General features: G+C 46.4%; 1 long non-coding RNA gene across 1 annotated transcript in view; it reads left to right on the plus strand.

Moving 5' to 3' along the window:
- The first annotated feature begins 541 nt into the window (after positions 1–541).
- LOC115077127 overlaps positions 542–19277 on the plus strand; it is a 177012-nt gene continuing 158276 nt past the window's right edge. The window contains exon 1 of the long non-coding RNA XR_003852956.1: positions 542–644. This is a non-coding gene — a long non-coding RNA (uncharacterized LOC115077127). The remainder of the gene's footprint in view (positions 645–19277) is intronic.

Raw genomic sequence — 19277 nt, forward strand, 5'->3', positions numbered from 1 at the left:
CATCAAATTTTATTTATTCCTAGTCCCTGAAATATTTTTTAGTAAATCTGTAGCAATTTTGTCCACATACCATTCCATCGATTTACATGATTGCTCCTATAGATTATGTAGTGTCAGTACTCAAGAATAATATATTGCCCAGATGTAACAAATAGCTGTAAAAGGTGAGCATTTATTTTATCTAAAGTGCTTCTATTTGTCACTGTAATGAAGCAATGGTGGTGGAACAGAATTTCAAAGAAAACAGCTTTTCTCCAGCTTGTATTTACCCCCGGCCTGTCTCCTGTTTTGTGCACAAGAAGCAGAAAACCCAAAGGGAGACACAAAGGATTTCTCAGAACTGGTTGTGACAGTAAAAGAAAGTCACAAACCTACAAACTTTGTGGAAGTGAGATGTTTGCATACCTTGACACGTACTATTGCTGCCAGAGCTGCAAACACTCAACTTTTGCATTTTTCACACTGATAAATCTTGAGGGATGTCTGTTTATTTCAGAATCGCTGCCCCCAATATTAAGCCAGAGTTTCTTGTTCAAACTCCAGGTTTTCAGATCCCCAACAGCAGAAATCTCGGGCCACCTCAGAAGGACCAGCATCCCCATGAGGTAACAATCCCAGACAGCAGAAGGATTTTCCTGCAAAAGGTAGGTTTGTTTCTGCACACTTCAGACACTGTCATGTTGTTGATATTTACATATAATACCTATGTCAATAGGTCTAAAAGGAGCTGCTTACAGGAGAATCAGTGGCTGAGGTGCTCAGTCCTTGCCTGTCACACGCATGGTGGACATGGAGAATTATACACAAAGCTCTGTGAAAGGAAATAGTAAAGCTCCTAAGCTTTTCCTGGACTAAAAGCGCCCCCTGCAGGGCACAAGAAGCACATTCAGCTCCATTCATTTAATTTGGCTGATAATGATCAAATCGGAGATTATTTTCCATGCTAGGAAAAAGAACATGGACCGGATTAGAAAGAAAATAAATTCTTTTTTATTTAATTTGAACTGGGGCCAGATCCCATGTCTTTGGAAGTCTGTGCTTTTTTATGATGAGTTTCTATTTTTCTACGGCTGCAGCTAGATAGGATTGAAACAAAACTGTTTTGTTTTTTTTTTAGCTCCACACAACATGTAATGGATTTGTAATTGTTTCTCAGAAGCACTCTCTCTGGAAAATGAGGCTAATGGCGCAAATGCTCTGTTAGAAAATGAAGGTGCTTTGCTTAGCAATCAGTGCAGCACTTTGCTCTATTGGTTAGGCTTCTCTGTACTTCCACCTTTCTTTGTTTAATGGCAGATGATAGAACATGGGGACATAGTAGATGATGATAGGAAAAGACCAGTTGATCATGTTCATAAAAGTTATGTTTCAGTTGCCAGCCACAGAAACTTGAGCACCTGTACTGGATAAATGAGCACATGAGGCCCCAGTCATAAATCCCGTCTCTCCCACCAAGCTTTGTGATAAACCAACGAGGCTGGTTGGCAGTTCACAGAGGTATAAATCTGATTCCCCTCCACTTCTTACTGGGTGAACAAGTCACTCATCTCCTTGTGCTAAAACTTAGGACTTCATTTACTAAGCTTGTTTTTTTTTTCCATAGACCCAGAATGGGGAAAAACACCTTAGTAAATCAGATTGTAGGAACAATGAAAGCAGATGAATTATTTTGTATAACATGACATGGAGAGTTAAGGAGTCCCAAATATAAAAGTCAAAGTAGCTAATACAGGAGGAAGAGAATTTAAAAAGTGTAGAGTGAGTGAGGAAGATAAGGCGGGGAGAGGAGGAAGAATAGCTTAGGAGAATGTGAGAGAAAAGGGAAGGTTTGAGAGAGAGTGGTGGGGAGAGCCTGCATAGGCTGGAAGGGAGACTGCTGGGGATGAGCTGGGCTTGGGAGAAGAATAATTGGACATTTAAATACAGGCTGATCAGTCACACTCATGGCTCACTGTGGTTTTTTTTTTTTTTTAATGTTTTGCTGGGGCTGCTGGGATTTGTGTTGAGCTGGTGTAAAGGGATATACAGAGTACAATAAATAAAATAAAATAATAGAAGACTTACCTGTCCTGTAGTTGCACAAGTGGAGTCCAGAAGGTTCAGATGTTCTGGTGGCCAGAGTTGTGCCAGAGGCAGTGACAGTAGCAGGACAGAGACTGAAGGCAGCACCCAGTCCTGCTATGAGGGACTGCCAGAGGCAGAGGCCATGCGGAACTGAGGAGAGAGAGAGGGCCCGTGAAGCCAGCAGCAGCGCTGTGTTGACCGGTGATCAGCTACTGATTAGTGTCTGTGGCAATGAGCAGGACGTGCACTCAGAATGCAAAGGCCTCCGGACCAAGGTGGGTCAGAGCTAATGATGGAAAACATTTCAGGAAGTGACAACAAGCACTGGAGAGAACAAGGCAGAGGAGGAATAAACAGATGAAGAGAGAAACCGTGAGGATTGAGCTACTATCAATGGTCTGCTTAAATAATTAAAAAAAGAAAGACTGACACTGCTGACAGTGATCTCCTTTTGAGATGAGAATATAAAAGAAAGGAGAAGAGAAGAAGCTGCTGACCTCCTGCTGCTGTCACTGCTGAGGGTGATTTAGGTATTTTTATCTCTTAGTTTGTTCTGGAGGCTGGCGTGGAGCTGCTGGATAGGGGAAAGCAGGTTAGAAAGGAGGGTGCAGGAACTTCAGTGACGTCATCACTCAGACAAGAATTGCAAGTACTGTGGGGGGGGGGAAGGTTAGCAAGTCTAAGTAAAAGTGAGGAAAATAGAAGCTAATAAGCACAAACAGGAAATAATATTCAGGATAAAAAAAGGATACCTCTATAATTAAATACAATGAAACTTCTCAGGAAGGAATTTTAGGTTCCTCATTAAACTACACTATTTTATAACATAAGAAAGTTGATTGGAATCACCCACTGCATCATCATCAAGGTTGCATGCGCACTGGATGATCAGGTTAGGCAGAGATAGCGTATCCTAGGAGACGCATCACTGGTTTCCCTGGTTACCAGTGAGTAGGCTGGCAAAAGTGTACAGAAGTTAGACCAGGGGTCCCCAACCACCAGGACCGGGCTGTTGGGGGTTTTTTGCCGGTCCACAGCGCCGCCAAGCACCGGCTGGTGTGTCGCGTGCTCCCAGTCTCTCCCGTTGCTCTTCCTTCCCTGTTGCCGTTGCCACCGGGCTATCAGCACGTTCAAGCCCAGTGGGAACGGCAGCAGTGCTAGAAGAAGCTGTGGCACCCTCGTTTGGCCTTTTCTTCTTCCCGCGCCTGCACCCCCCCCCCCCCCCCCGGAACAGGAAGTGATACACAGTGCGGTGCGCGGGAAGGAGAAAGGCCGTGCCGCGTGGAAAAGTAGCAGCGGCGGCAGCAGCAGCAGCCCCCGAGCAATTGAAGCAGACGATAATCGGGAAAGGAGACAGCAGCATGAGCCTCCCACGGCCGATGGGATTCTTCTTTCTTGGCCTGCGGGGGCTGGAGGAGGAGGCTGCTGCAGCTACTATTTGTGCTGGGGGGGGAGAGGAAGTAAGTGAAAGAGAGAGAAGCAGCCAGCCAGCCAGCCTGTGTGATTGAGAGAAACTGGTCAGAGAACTGATGTGTGTGTTTGTATAGGTAAGAGACAATGAAAGTGATTGCTCAGGGAGGTGACTGATGTGTGTGTGTGTGAGAGAGAAAAAGCATGGAAGTAAGAAATCTGGGTATGTGAGAAAGCATGGGCGTAAGAAGCCTGGTGTTGTCGGGGGGGGGGGGTGTGTGTGAAAGAAAGCATGGGAGTGAGAAGCCTGATTATGTGAGAGAGCATGGGAGTGAGAAGCCTGTTTGTATGTGCATGCATGAGAGAGAGAGACTGGTTGGTAAGGTGACGGTGTGTGTGAGAGAAAGAGACTGGTGTGTGTGAATGTGAGAGAAAGAATGTGATTCAGGGAATGAGAAGCCTGTGCACGTGGAGAGCGAGCATGGAAATGAGAGAGAGTCTGGTGTGTGTGTGTAACAGAAAAAGTGATTATGGGAATGAGAAGCCTGTGCATGTGAAGAGAGTGAGCATGGGAGTGAGAAACCTGGGTGCGTGTGAGACACAGCATGGGAGGGAGAAGCCTGTATATCTGAAAGAGAACATGGGAGTGGGAAGCCTGTGTGTGTATGCATGAGAGAGATCAGGTGACTGGTGTGTATTTGTGTGTATGTGTGTGAGAGAGAAAGAAAGTGATTATGGGAATGAGAAGCTTGTGCATGTGAAGAGTGAGCATGGGAGTGAAAAACCTGGGTGTGTGTGAGACACAGCATGGGAGTGAGAAGCCTGTATATCTGAAAGAGAACATGGGAATGGGAAGCCTGTGTGTGTGTATGCATGAGAGAGATTAGGTGACTGGTGTGTGTGAGAGAGAGAAAGAAAGTGATTATGGAAATGAGAAGCCTGTGCATGTGGAGAGAACAAGCATGGGAGTGAGAGACTGGTGAGTGTGTGTGTGAAACAGAGAAAGTGATTATGAGAGCGAGAAGCCCATATATGTAAGTAGAACACGGGAGTGGGAAGCCTGTGTGTGTGTATGGCAGGAGAGAAACTGTTCAGGAAGGTGACTGGTGTGTGTGTGCCAAAGACTGTTTGGGAGATGATTGGTGTATGAGAGACAGAAACTGGTCATGGGGGCATGACTGGTATGGTGTGTGTGTGAGAGAGAGAGACATGGGCACTAAGGAAGAGGACCATGAGTATAGAGCTTAGCTTCTACTGCTGCTTCTGGTGTGTGCCACGGCCTGCATGGAAGGGGAGTAGGAGAGCTGCTGGAGGGGGTAAGTAAAGGTGGCTTTTTAAGTTTATTTTTCTTGATTGACTGCCATTTTAATTATGTGATGTATGCTTTTTTGAAATATTTTATTGGTGTTTGGAGAATGTTTAATAGTTTTTATGAGTTTTTAATTGTTGGATGTTATTCTGTTCATAGCTGTTTTGAAACATTTATTCTGCTTATTAGTATAGTTTTACAGTTATTTCTCTGGGGGGTCACGTGATGTGCTGAGCAGGTGAGACGTGTTCTCGCAAGCTCCGGGACCCACTCTACCCACCGCGCTAAATTTCACCGCGTCTAACCGGCTCCATTTGGTTCGTGACCCAGCCAGAGAAACCGCATATGTTGGGCACCCGATCGCTGCAAAGATCGAGCTTGGTGATGTCCGTGAAGGGAGGCAAAAGGGAAAAGGAAAAAACCAGAGCTCCCGATTCCAAAATGGCGTCTGCCGGAGAGACTGAGGCCCCTGCTTCCCCAACAGCAGCCACGCTCGCGGATATCAAAGCAGTGATCCATGAGGCGCTGGACGAGAAGTTAGCGCATATTACCGAGCAATTAGGGGAGGTGAGGGAGCACCTTTCTACCCTACAACCCCGGCTTGAGCAGGCGGAGGCGCGCATCTCGGGGCTGGAAGATGGTGCGGCCGCGTGTTCGGCAAGCATGGCTGCCCGGGACAAAAGCATTCAAGCCTTGCAGAGTAAAGTGGACGAGCTTGAAAATCGTGCCCGGCGGGATAACCTGAGATTCCTGGGGTTCCCCGAGGATGTTGCAGATCAGTCTCTCTGCCGATTACTGTCAGATTGGCTCCCGGAGGAGTTGGCCCTCCCCCACCTACAGGGAAAGCTCGTTGTTGAACGGGCCCACCGGCTTGGGACACGGAACGCGGGCTCAGGGCGTCCCAGACTTGTGATCGCCAAGATCCTTAATTCGGCGCACAAGGCAGAAATTTGGCGGGCTACTCGGACCAAATCGGACTTGCAGTATCAGGGTAAGCCCATACGGGTGTTTCAGGACTTCTCTGCTGCCGTTTCGAGCGCCCGACGCAGCTTTACCCCCCTCTGCACCACGCTACACAATAAGGGTATAAAATTCTCCCTGGTGTTTCCGGCTCGCCTGCGGATATGGCAGGGGGACAAACCGCATGTCTTCGAGTCTCCGGAGCAGGCGCAAGCCTTTATGGACAAGATGGACAAGTGAGTGCTCTCGCACGCGCTGTGGTGGGGTTTTTTTTTTTTTTTTTGCGCCCCTTTGGGCCTTGTGAACAGCGGTTGAACTTCATTTGTCTTTCCCGCCCAGGCAGCTGGGAGAGGGCCTGCTCCTAGTGTTGGGCCCTGGCTGCCACTTTTGGGTTTGTTACGGTGGTGCATACCTCTCTGGGACTGTTTTTGGGACCTAGTTGCTCTCTCAGCAGATACCTGGCGTGACACCGACAGCACCGAAGATGCGGGGCATCGCTCCGGATGGCTGTGCAACCACAGACCAGGCTTCTGCTTTTGTTTCTTTTTTTCTCTTTTTCCCAGGTCTTTGCTACGGTTTGCTCCGAAACCGCACAAACTGACTCCTTGCGTGGGACTAACTGCGAAGATGAACCCTACCTTTGTTGGTCCGCACTGTTCATTTCTTGTCTTTCCCGAATTGGGACGAACCACGTTGTAGGTTGTTTTGTTTTACTAACGCAACTGTTCTGCATAATCTTAGAGTGGGGTCCTTGACACATCAATACTGGATCCCCATGGCCTCCTTAGGTGGAGGACCTAGTCAGTTGACCGAGATGGGGGAGGGGAGATTGGGGGGAGGGATAGTTACTAAGTTTCAGGGGAAGGGGGGGAGGGGGGGTGGGTAGGGAGTTGGGGGACGGTGGGAGGGAGGGTGAGTGATTGTATGAGACAGCAGTGGATGGATGGATGGGTCAGGCTAACAGTAGCACGCTTAAGTAGGGTTCGCTTGGTTTGGGATAAGGGGTGGGTAGTGGGGGCCTCGGCTGGGAGGGTCGCCACTGCCAACATCAGTTTCCTTTGTGGCATTAAATCCTACTTCACCCTAAGCTATGAGTAATACCACACGGCTCGTGTCGTGGAATGTATGTGGCCTCAATTCTCCAATTAAGCGCGCTAAAGTGCTTTCTTTCTTGAATAAGCAATTGCCAGCGGTGGTGTTCTTGCAGGAGACACACCTTACTGATAAGGAACACGAGAAGCTTAGGCGCACCTGGGTGGGGGAAGTGCGGTATGCGTCGGCAAATTCAAAGTCGGCGGGGGTGGCAATCTTGCTCCGCAAACAACTTCCTATCACTGTAAGCAGGGAAATCAAGGACCCACAGGGGAGATATTTAATTTTGGTTACCACATTGTTTAATCAAATAGTAGTGTTCTGCAATGTGTATGCCCCTAATGTCTATAACCCTCGTTTTTATCAGAGCTTGTATTCCCACTTGTTGCCCTACCTGTCGGAGATCTTAATTGTGGGGGGTGACTTTAACACTATCAGGGACCAACACTTGGATGCCTCCCACAGCCGCGCCTGGGAGGCGGGCAGGGGCAAGGGCCCGAATATGTTGGAAACACAACTCCACTTATTGGATGTGTGGAGGACGTTGCACCCCACGGAGTGTGACTTCACCCATCTCTCTAGAGCTCATGCTTCCTTTTCACGGATTGATTACTTTCTTGTGAGTGCCCATGCTTTTTCCCAGGTTTTGGATGCGGGTATCGACAACATTGTCATCTCCGACCACGCTCCGGTGTGGTTGGACATGGGGTTGTCCCCCTCCTCTTTTGCCCCTAAAATCTGGCGTTACCCATATTTCTTGGTCCAAGATGAAAAATTTAAAGAATTTCTTGCGGTGAAATGGAAAGAATATGTGACAAACAACCAAAATCATGTTTCACAACCGCTTTTATTTTGGAACACTGCTAAAGCGGTCCTGCGGGGCGAAATAATTTCCTACGTTTCCCACCGGCGGAAAACCTTGGACCGCAGGATCCTCTTGCTAAGCTCCCAGGTGACCCAAGCCCGAGGTCGCTTATCTCGGTTACGTACGCAGGAAGCACGAGCCTCTTACATGTCTCATCAACACGCTCTTAACTCCCTCATACATCAAAGGGCGAAAAAAAGTTATCTTTATTACAAGTTCAAACTGTATCTACACAGCAACAGGGCGGGGAAGATGCTGTCCAACCTAATTAAATCTTCCCAGTCCAGTAGGTTTATTCCGGCGGTGCGTAGGTCTCACACGACAGTGGTTAAGGACACGCCATCTATTCTTAAAAGTTTCCGGGAGTACTACTCTTCTCTATATGCTTCCGGCGGGTGGGACCCAGAGAGCTGCCAGAGGTTTTGCGAGTCCTTGTCCCTCCCCTGTTTGACGCAAGCCCAGAGGGAACAGCTAAATGCTCCTATTTCAGAAACGGAGGTGCGCCTTGCCATTCACCACTCTAAGAACCATAAAGCCCCAGGACCCGATGGTTTTGCCGCGGAATTTTTTAAGGCATTGGTGGACCAGGTGACGCAACCCTTGGCCTCTATGTTTTCGGCGTTGGTGACCCAGGGGTCCTTCCCCGATCATTCTAATTTGGCACACATTATTTTAATCCCCAAGGCTGGTGGGACCCTCTCCTGCCAGAATCATACCGCCCTATTTCTCTCCTTAATTATGACCATAAGCTGCTGGCCAAAATACTGGCGGATAGGCTGGCGTCTCAGTTGCCAACACTGATTGGGGCCAACCAGGCAGGTTTCATCCGCCAGCGCTATGCGCTCGCCAATATCCGAAAAATTCTGATGGCCATGACTATGAGCCGCCAGATGTCTCAATCTTACTTGGCCATCAGTTTTGACGCGGAGAAGGCGTTTGATAGGGTGGAGTGGGGGTACCTTTTCTTAGTGTTAGGCCGAATGGGTTTTGAGGGCTTCTTTCTCCAGGCTCTTCAGCTTCTTTATTCCGCACCAATGGCGCGCATCGTTGCTAACGGAGCCCTGTCTGATTCCTTCCCCGTAGAACGCGGTACCCGACAGGGCTGTCCTCTCTCCCCCCTGTTGTTTTTACTACAGTTAGAGCCCCTATTGCACGCCATAAATGACACTCGGGAGATTCGGGGCGTTCGTATGGACCCAGACATCTTTAAGTATGTTGCCTTTGCGGATGACTTGCTAGTTTTTATCACCAAACCCCATTCTTCATTACCCCCACTCCTCCGCTTAATTGGGTCCTTTGGGGCATTTTCCGGGCTGAAATTGAACGAATCCAAGTCTTCGGTGCTGGCCCATCCACCGGACTTGCGGGACTCCTGGCCAACCCCGTTCCCCTTACAGTGGGCGGGTGACAGCCTTCGATATTTGGGGGTTTATGTTCCTGCAAACCCGGAAGAAGTATATCAGGCCAATATTCCCCGCTTATTGCGTCAGACTCGGGAGACCCTGGCCCGTTGGAGGTCCTTGCCGCTTTTGGTGGCGGGGCGGGTTGCGCTCTTTAAGATGATTTTGCTCCCGAAATGGCTATATCTTTTGCAAAACCTCCCCTTATTGCTCAAACGGAGGGACCTTGCTGCCCTGAACAGCGCATTGCGCAGGTTTTTGTGGAAAGGCGGAAGAGCTCGTATTCCCTTAAAATGGTTGCAGAACGACTGGAGGGCGGGGGGCCTGGGAGTCCCGGACCTGGCTCGCTATAATCTGGCTTGTAATATGCGGCTCTTACGTAATTGGCTCTTGGATACCTCACACTATGCGCCAATATCAGTAGACCAAGCTCTCATGTTTCCTAGGACCCCCTCTTATGTGGTGCAGGCAGGCTCCAGCCACCTTCCTTCGTTTCTCACTCAAACAGCTCTTATTAAACCCCTGCGACAGACTTGGGCGCGCCTCACGAAACTACTGCAGATCCCTTCGATCTGCGCCTATCTGCTTCCACTCCGAGGGAATGATGAATTTCTGTCGGGTTCCCAATCTGTCATGTTTCAGGGATGGGAGGCCAAGGGTGTCACTCGCGTGGGCCACTTGTGGACTCAGGAGGGGACCTTTATGCCATTCTCTGATTTTCGGACTCTTTACCATTTAGGGGGTAATCAGGTTTTCCCATACCTGCAAGTGCGCCACTACATGCAAACTTTGCCGGAGGCCTCTAAGAGTATAACCCAGTTTCAAGCGTTGGACAGCATATTCCACTTTGCCAGTGCTCGCACCCCCTCCCTTTCCAGTTATCACAAGACATTGCAACGTCTGACGGAGGTGGATGTCCATTCTTGCCTTGTGGCTCGATGGAATAGAGATGGGGATTTTTGCTTAACAGTTCTTATTTTACGTACGTGTTTTAGGCGTATAACTAGGATCTCGACCAACTTGTATTTTCGGGAGATGCAACTTAAATTTTTGAGTCGGGCATATGTGTCTCCTCAGGTGGCTTTTCAATTGACTATTGCCTCATCGCCAATGTGCACCCGGTGTCAGGGTACTGTGGGCACTCTTTCCCACGTTTTTTGGACGTGTCCCACAGTGTATAGATTTTGGCGTAAGGTGATTGCCTATATGGAAGACATACTCGACATAGTGCTACCTGTCTCTCCCCTATGGTTCTTATTTGGTTTCATATCCCCGATCCGAGTCCGAGATCCTGGTTCACGCCTGTTGTTACAGAAGGCGAGCCTGGTGGGGAAGAAAACCATATTACTGGTTTGGCGTTCCCCGGATGCCCCGTCTTTTTGGGTTTGGAGAAACCAAATGCACTCCTTGATGAGGATGGAAAGCATGGCGGCACGCGGCTCTCCTCAGCGACGACGACTCTTCCTCAATATCTGGAATCCGTATCTTCAACAACTATCCCACCGGGCGCAGAGTCTTGTGCTGAACGATTAAAGGGCCACACGACTTAACGGACTGGGCGACCCTTGCTATTTGGTCGAACTGGCCATTCTCCTCTATCAACTCATTGATGTGACTCATACACTGTGGGGGGAGGGGGGTGGGACTTGTTCGACATTGTGGTAGGGGAGGGATCTGAAACCACCCTCCCCTACAATTGTTGTTTGTTTTGGAAAACCCAATAAAATTGTTTAAAGATAAAATAATAAAAGTGCTTGAAATTAAAATTACAGTTATTTCTCTGTGGGGATCTATAGCTGCTTGCTAGTTCTGTTTTCCTAATAAGAAGTGTATTGGTTTTTAGGACCTGATTTAATATTTGTAGTGTTGCCTTTTCATAGATAGGGTTGCTCCTGTTTGAGTGTATTCCATAATACAGGTGTAACTGTGTGCGGATTAGTTTATGTGCATTACTACAGATCCTGGGAGTATGTTAGGTCGGTTCTGTGTCAGTTACCGAAATAAGATATTTTACTAGCATGTAAGCATTTGTATCAGTCTTATTTGTTGTGTTTTCTCAAGAGGACATGCATTGGTGGTAAACTGCTGTCTTTTCATAAGTAGGGCTATTGTGCCTGGAAGTAGAAGGAGTTTGAGTTGCTGTTACTAAGATGACACAGAAACCAGAATATCTTTTTTGTAGGGTGAGTTGTATGGGGAATGTCATAATTCTGCTTTACATCCATTATTGTGGGTCAGGAGGGTTCCCGTGGATACAAACTATACTTTTACATCTAGCCCAGTGACGATCATGGGTCAGTGTGTCATGCATGTGAGAACCTATGGTGAGTTGAGTCACATTCACATTATAAATGTCATAATTAAATGATAAGTATGCACTAAAATCCAACCCCCTCCATAACCCTGCCCCACCCCTACCCCGCCTTGCTGGTCCATGGAAAAATGGTCTTGCTTGAAGCCAGTCCCTGGTGCAAAAAAGGTTGGGGACCACTGAGTTAGACAAAGCATAGTGTAGGAATTTAAATTTCACAGAGACTTAAGACATTCAGATTACATAAAAATCAACTGAAGTCAGATACTGCAGGGAAAAATAAAAAGAGAAAGAATAAGCATAGTATAAAGACAAAAATAATCAGCTCTGAGGACTATTTGGCGCTATGATGTCATCAAGTATTGAGACCAAGCAGACAGAAAGGAAAAAGAGAGTTACAGAATCAGAGCAGTTGGTGCCTGATCATTGATGGAGAAGGACCTGTTAAGCCAGTCCTCTCAAATCAAGGCCTAACTAATGTGGATAAGTGCAGTTACAGTGCAGTTATAGTGAATGTATGATTGATAGTAAGTGTAAAGGTGTGATAAAGGTGTGATAGTAAGTGTAAAGTATGATATATATTGTCTGTTCTGAAACAGTAGTGCTAGGGTTATGAACTATATATTTTTTTTTATTATTAGTTAGAATATAAAGTTGAAATAAAACAACAAGTGACTTACTTGTTGTAGTATGCAGAAGATCCTGGAACAGTGAAGGGAGTTAGTTTTGCTTCCTTTTAAGTTGTTTAAGATTAAGTTTAGGAGGAAGATTTCAAGATAAAAGAAAAGAAAGAAGAACTGGCCAGCAACGAAAAAGCAGCAATAAAGATAAAAGAAAAGAAGGAAGAAAAACAGATAAGTGACTGTTGCATTGATGAACTCTGAGGAACTCTCACATTTAATAGTAATTTCATACTTGGGTTAATTAAAAGAAATATATAAGTAAAGTGATAAATATATATAGAGTAATAAAACAATTCTTATTTGTGACTGTATTTTAATAGTTCATGAAATTTTAATCTTATAAGGAAATAATATATATTAATCGTATATAAAACTAATAATTTATTTTTTAATGAGAAATATAAATAAAATTGAGAGTTTGAATTGATTTGAATTGGTTATTCCAATGATTTTTAAGCGGTAAATAGTATTTCTGTATTTAACATCTGACTACCTTGCTGCCACACGACTACACTACTCGGCCACAGGAGTCTTCTAACAGAAGTACATTTACCCAGCTTACACTGGCACTCCTAATCATTTTCAAAAGTTGGCTCCTATGGTTAGCCCAGTGTAATATGTGCTAGTCCTGGGCACCCAAACAAGAGCTGCATGATTATGTAGTAACAGGAAGTCATACTCTCTTTTAAAATCATCTTAGTAAGAGGTATATTGGTATCTTTACATTTTTTTAAAGAAATACGTTTCAAAAACTGTAAACAAAATGCAGAAGTCTCACAACCTGACAGAACTGTGAAGACTAATTAGGGAAACAGTCTGGCATAGTCATCTCCTGGATTGCTAACATCTAAACACATCTCAGAAATAACATGTCACTTCCGTAAGGAGAACTGTTCCTAGCACATCTGGCAGCTGTAGAATCAGCATCTTTTAGGAAAATGTTAGTGCAGGGAAAACAGTAAGTAATATACTGACTCCCACCCTATCACCATTCCTGAGGCAGGGAGAATAGTGCTAAACACTCCTGCACTAATCCAGGCTCTGAGTTCTAATCTGAACAAATTGTCTTTCTCATGGAAGCCACAGAAGGCTATCAGGGCATTCTCGCTATCAACAGAAGGATAAGTGATAGACCGCTCTGTTGTCAAACTCCTAAACACTGCTCCCTGGGAACAGCTGCTACTTTGCTGGTATTGTGAAAAGTGCAGCACGATTTCCTACCTGCTGGCTCACTGTCACCACATGCTAGGGATTTAGCTGTGCAGTAGTTGGTTCTATAGCTTTCTAACTTCCATCTCCACATGTGTCCTCTTATCTTCACATTAGAAAGGAGCAGCGTATATTCAGCTGGCCTTCTGCCTGCAATCCATGTGCAGTGCAAAAGATGAGCCAGACCATAGCAAGCCACAAAAGAACTTTTCTCCACAGCACACTTACAGGTCGATACAGTAAGGCCGCGGTAGAAACAGTGCGGCAGTGTCAGGCGCACCCTTCCTCCCCGCACGCACAGTTCTCTTCACTAAGTCCCCGATACTCTCTTCTAATTGCATGCAAATGCATGCCGCGGCTGTGAAGCGATAGGGAAGGGTTATGCCCGCGCAACCCATTCAGGCGGAGGAGCCGGAGGCGAAAGCGGCCTCCGGCAGCCCCCACCGGCAATGAATGAATGCGCGCCTGTGCGACCCGGCCCGCGGCCTAGATTGAACACGCGCCCACCCGGATCCCGCCGCCGCTGCCGCTGCCCGCCTGAAACCAACGCGCGCCCACCCGCCCCCGCGGCCTCGATTAAACACGCACCCATCCGCCCGCGGCCTCGATTAAACACGCGCCCACCCGGATCCCGCCGCCGCTGCCGCCGCCTGCCTGAAACCAACGCGCGCCCACCCGCCCCCGCGGCCTCGATTAAACACGCGCCCATCCGCCCGCGGCCTCGATTAAACACGCGCCCACCCGGATCCCGCCGCCGCTGCCGCCCGCCTGAAACCAACGCGCGCCCAACCGCCCCCGCGGCCTCGATTAAACGCGCCCATCCGCCCACGGCCTCGATGGAACACCCGGCTCCCGCCGCCGGCCACCTGGACCCACGCGGCCCTCCGGCTCCCGCCGCTGCCTGGATGACCGCACGATTCGGAAAGTGAGAGGTATTTAAATTTTTTTTTTTTTCTGACAGGTTTTATGTGTCCCACAGCATTACATTTTCTCGATCATCTATCGCTTTTTTTTAAATTGTTTTTTATTGTGTTTGAGTATCTTAAGTGGTGTCGATGGATTTGTTACAAGACTCACAGTCCTAACTCCTACTAGGGGGAGGCGGTAAACTAACACGTTAAGGCCGCGGCAAAACAGCGGGTTACTAAGGAGATAATATCAGCGCCCATTACAGTATTGGAGGGGAATAGCTAATTCCTTCATTATACAACTAATTCGTTCATTTACACATCATTTACATGCTGGGTGCGGAAAGGGTTATGTGTCTATTTTAGGAAGCGCTAAGGACGCGTGAAACTGGAGACTGTATTGCCGGATCGCCTTACTCTTCTGTATTGTGCGCTCCCAGCTCGTTACAGACGGGAAATCTTTAACTGCACGTTACTGTATCGACCTGTTAGAAAGATAAAAAGCAACTTTGTTTTGTTTGTTACTCTCTGCTGTTGGCATTGTCTCTCTCTGAGAAAGCGGGCCACCTTGTGCACATTTGGTTCTCTTGTAGCCCTTGCACTGAATGCGTGCGCAGTGACATGAAAAGTACGGCAGCAGATAAGGACCCCTTGATCTGCACAGCCTGCCCATTTGTGCCTGGCTACTGGGCTTACTCAGTCTGTGGCCTTAACATGTAATGTACCAAGAGCATGTATTAACATAAGTAGGAATTTTCACTTATTCAAATCCTTTATGTATCTAATAAGATGCACAGTTTGCCACTCTGGTGGGCTTGGGATCCTACATTTTCTAGGCTGCTGCAGTGTAGAGAATATTTCAGATTCAGATGGGTTGGTAATGCCTAGCGTGGTGTTCAGAGGTTCTGTGTAGTTTCTATGAGATGAGGTAAAGGACAACTGAGACAGGAGAATCAGAGGCTAGGACTGGGATGTGTGCATTTACCTGTGATACATGGAATAATATGAAGGAAAGTATCCCCCTCATTCTCTCTAGTCTGGGAATTTAGTCTTTCTTTCATCTGCTGGATGCTTACATAGAAACATAGAAATGACGGCAGAAGAAGACCAAACGGCCCATCCAGTCTGCCCAGCAAGCCTCACACATTTTTTCTCTCATATTTATCTGTTTCTCTTAGCTCTTGGTTCTATTTCCCTTCCACCCCCACCATTAATGCAGAGAGCAGTGATGGAGCTGCATCCAAGTGAAATATCAAGCTTGATTAGTTAGGGGTAGTAGGGGTAGTAACCGCCGCAATAAGCAAGCTACACCCATGCTTATTTGTTTTACCCAGACTATGTTATACAGCCCTTATTGGTTGTTTTTCTTTTCCCCTGCCGTTGAAGCAGAGAGCTATGCTGGAAATGCGTGATATATCAGTCTTTCTCCCATGCCGTTGAAGCAGAGAGCCATGCTGGATATGCATGGCTTACTCCCAGGTCTGTCTTCCTATATAGTCAGTGCCTCTGCTGGCATTTGCTGTGTTGCAGGGAGAGATGGAGAGATAGAGAAGGTTGCTGCAGTGGTTCTTCAATGGGTTCACTCTCATTCTACTTTCTGATCTTCCTTCACCCAAGAGATGTTAGTACATGTTAGCAGAAAAAGACCCAAGTGGACTATCCAGTCTGCCCAGCAGTCTATTATTTAATTTATTCTTAGGGTAATTGTGCAGGTTATCCCAGTCAACACAAGTTACCTTTTCTTCATTATTCAGCCACTATGAATCCTCTGTGTTTATGCCATGCCCTTTTGAATTCCATTACCATCTTTGTCTTCATCTTCCCTCTGGGAGGGCAATCCATGCATCCAGCACCCTTTCTATGAAGAAATACTTCCTGGTGTTGGTGCTTACTCGACACTCTTAGAGCTTCATATCATGAACCCTTGTTCTACAGTTTTCTTTCCATCACAAAAAGTCTGATTTCTGCACATTAATACCTTTCAGATATTTAAGCCTGTATCATATCAACTCTGTTCAGTGTATTCATATTTAGGTCCTTCAATCTCAACTCATAACTGTTCTGCTGCAGGCCCCACACCATTCTGGACTTCTTCCATCCTGTCTCTATCCTTTTTGAGATATGGTATCCAGAATTGAGCACAGTACTCCAGATGAGGACCTGTACAGAGGCATTACCTCCTCTTTTTTCCTGCTGGTTGTGCCTCACTCTATGCAGCCCAGCATCCCTCTGGCCTTGTCACATTGCTTTGCTGTCTTCAGAACTTCAGACACTATCACTGCAGGTCTCTCTCCCAATCTGTGCACATCAGACATTCACTCACCATTACTAGAACTCCTTTGGATTTCTGCAACCCAAATATATGACTCTGCACTTAAAAACATAAAAACATAAGAAATTTCCATGCTGGGTCAGACCAAGGATTCATCAAGCCCAGCATCCTGTTTCCAACAGAAGCCAAACCAGGTCACAATAACCTGGCAAGTACCCAAACACCAAGAAGAATCCTAACTGCCAAATCTTTGACCACACCTCAAGTTTTCTTAGACCACTTTTCATTCTCTACTCCTATTGGTGTCTATCCTGTCGCAAATCTTAGTGTCATCTGCAAAGACACGCTTCCTTGTAACCCTTCTCTAATATCGCTCACAAAGCTATTGAATAGAACCAGCCCCAGAATCGATCCCTGAGACACTTCACGTTTCACTCTTCCTTCCAAAGTAAGTTCCATTAAGAAGTACTCACCGATTTCTGATCCATTCCACCACCTTGGGACCCATTCCAATGCTATTCAGTTTGTTCATGAGTCTCCCATGAGTATCACAAGCTTTGCTGACATCCAGAATATATCACTTCAAGTGCTCTTCCTTGATCTAATTCTCTAGTTAGCAAAAAAAAGTCAATCAGATTTGTCTGACATGATCTTCTTATAGTAAAATAATATTGCCTTGGATCATGCAACCCATTGCATTACAGATAGGTCACTCTCCTTTCCTTCAGCAGCATCTCCATTAATTTTCCCATGAGGGAGGTAAGGCTATCCAGCCTGCAGATTCCAGGCTACCATTTTTGTGAAGCAGGAACGCCACTTCCTTTCTCCAACCTTGAGGCACCACTCCCATTTCCAAGGATTTATGGAACAGATCTTTCAGCTTATCCCATATGGCAGTACAGTTTGCCCACAAGTAAGTAAGTTTTCATTTGATTCTATTCTTAGGGATAGATTTTCAAACAGGGCAATTTTATAGCATGCATGCGTTACCATACGCATGTTATAAAATATGATTTCCACGTGCACATGCCCAGCCGATTTTAATATCGGCACACATGTGCAGACGGGTGTTGTGTCACGTGAGCAAATTGGTGGATTTTTTAAAAAATATGTGCGGCGATGCATCGTGGCCTTTCCCAGTTCCCTCCCAGTCCGCTCCAATTAAGGAGAGGACTGGGAAGGAACTTTCCTATCCCCTTAACTACCCTTCCTACCTTTTCCCCTCTCCTCCCTAACCCCTAACCCCTTCCCATACCCCACCCTCTGGCCCGCCCCTTTGAGACAGCCCAGCACTTCTGTACATATCCCCCGGGATTTGTGCGTGCCGGGCTTTGAAAATTCGCCCGTTAGTGAGGAAAAAATCAGATAAGATCATTGTAATTATACTGTTGACTTTCCAGCACAGTACAAACAGGCTGCAGATTTCTGGGTGAGGGGCTAGCTCTCTGGCACAGTTAGACTCCTATGAACAGTTTCTAATGTACAGGCCCCTGTTATGCAAAAGTTAGAGGTATGCAAGAAATCCTGTACAGACGTAAGTCTCCATAGGTCAAAGCCAAATATTCTAGCTTGCCCCAAGATTGTATTCCCAACATGAGAAGTTTACTACAGGACAATTATCTCCAGGTATTCAGGCTTATGTGAGATTCAGGAATTTATGTTGAATTTTGATAAATTGTGTTCCCAAGGCAAAGGAACTGTGAGAGTCTGCAAAGATCCAACCATTGAACTTTCTTCTTCATAGGAAAAATTCAGAATAAACCAAAGACAGGCAAGATGGATACCACATGGTTTGGCATTGAAGTGCTCTAGTCTTGCATGAGGTGACAGGGTTCACAAAACAAAAGATGCTGTAGGAGCCATGTCAGCCAGTGAAGTCACATGATCTGACCTTTCCCTGCATACTGTCCTGTTGGCTTGTAAACTCTTCCGAGATTCCCAGTCGGCTCTCTTTAATGTTTTACATGCTGTTAGTCACCCTTTGTTAGCATCAGACAAAATGCACTAGGAGGAGATAATGAAACAGATCTGAAGTTTTTCTCCGATGCAGAACGTGCTCCAGTTTGGACCTTGTGGTTCCCACTCACCCCCTGCCCCCCACCTCCAGCTGAATACCAGGACATTTTCACTGAGGAATCTGGAACAATTGTAGTGCTGGAATACAATGTTTGATATATCTGACCCAATAACAGCTCAATAAAGTGATCGCTGTCATGCTATATCCCAGAAATATTGCCTTGTGAAAAACAGGAGCAGAGTCTGGCTGTCAAAAACGTGTATCAATCTGATGAGTAAATATTGACAAGGTGAGGAAATGCTGAACAAAAGACTTGCCAACAAAATAGTTTATAAACGCCATTCAACAGCATCTGACCATTTACATCCCCCTCCTGTCTGCCTCCAACACTGAGGAGCCCGGCAGCCTGTGTGTCTGATGCTTGATCCCCACCATCTTCAGAGCTATAGCCAAATGGCAAAACAAGTCAGAGGCACTCACTCCAACTGATCTAATGCAAAAAGTTTCTTGTAATTACAAAGGAGGGGTGGGGAGGCAGGAAACTAGCTGGCTCCAGCATTTCAGCCTCCCTGTGTCTTGGCTAGGGTTACTTTATGCATTAGATCAATTAATATAAGTGCTTCTGTACAGTATGGCAACTTGGAATTACCAAATGTCAGAAAACATCACCCTGTCCAGCAGAAGTAATAACAGGGCAGAGTGAGAAATTAATCATAAAGAGCAGTTTCTATTGAGAGTTATACAGTCATAATTCCAGTATAAAATATAACCTCTCCT

This window comes from Rhinatrema bivittatum, chromosome 15, assembly GCF_901001135.1.
Source record: "Rhinatrema bivittatum chromosome 15, aRhiBiv1.1, whole genome shotgun sequence".
NCBI classification, from domain to species: Eukaryota; Metazoa; Chordata; class Amphibia; order Gymnophiona; family Rhinatrematidae; genus Rhinatrema; species Rhinatrema bivittatum.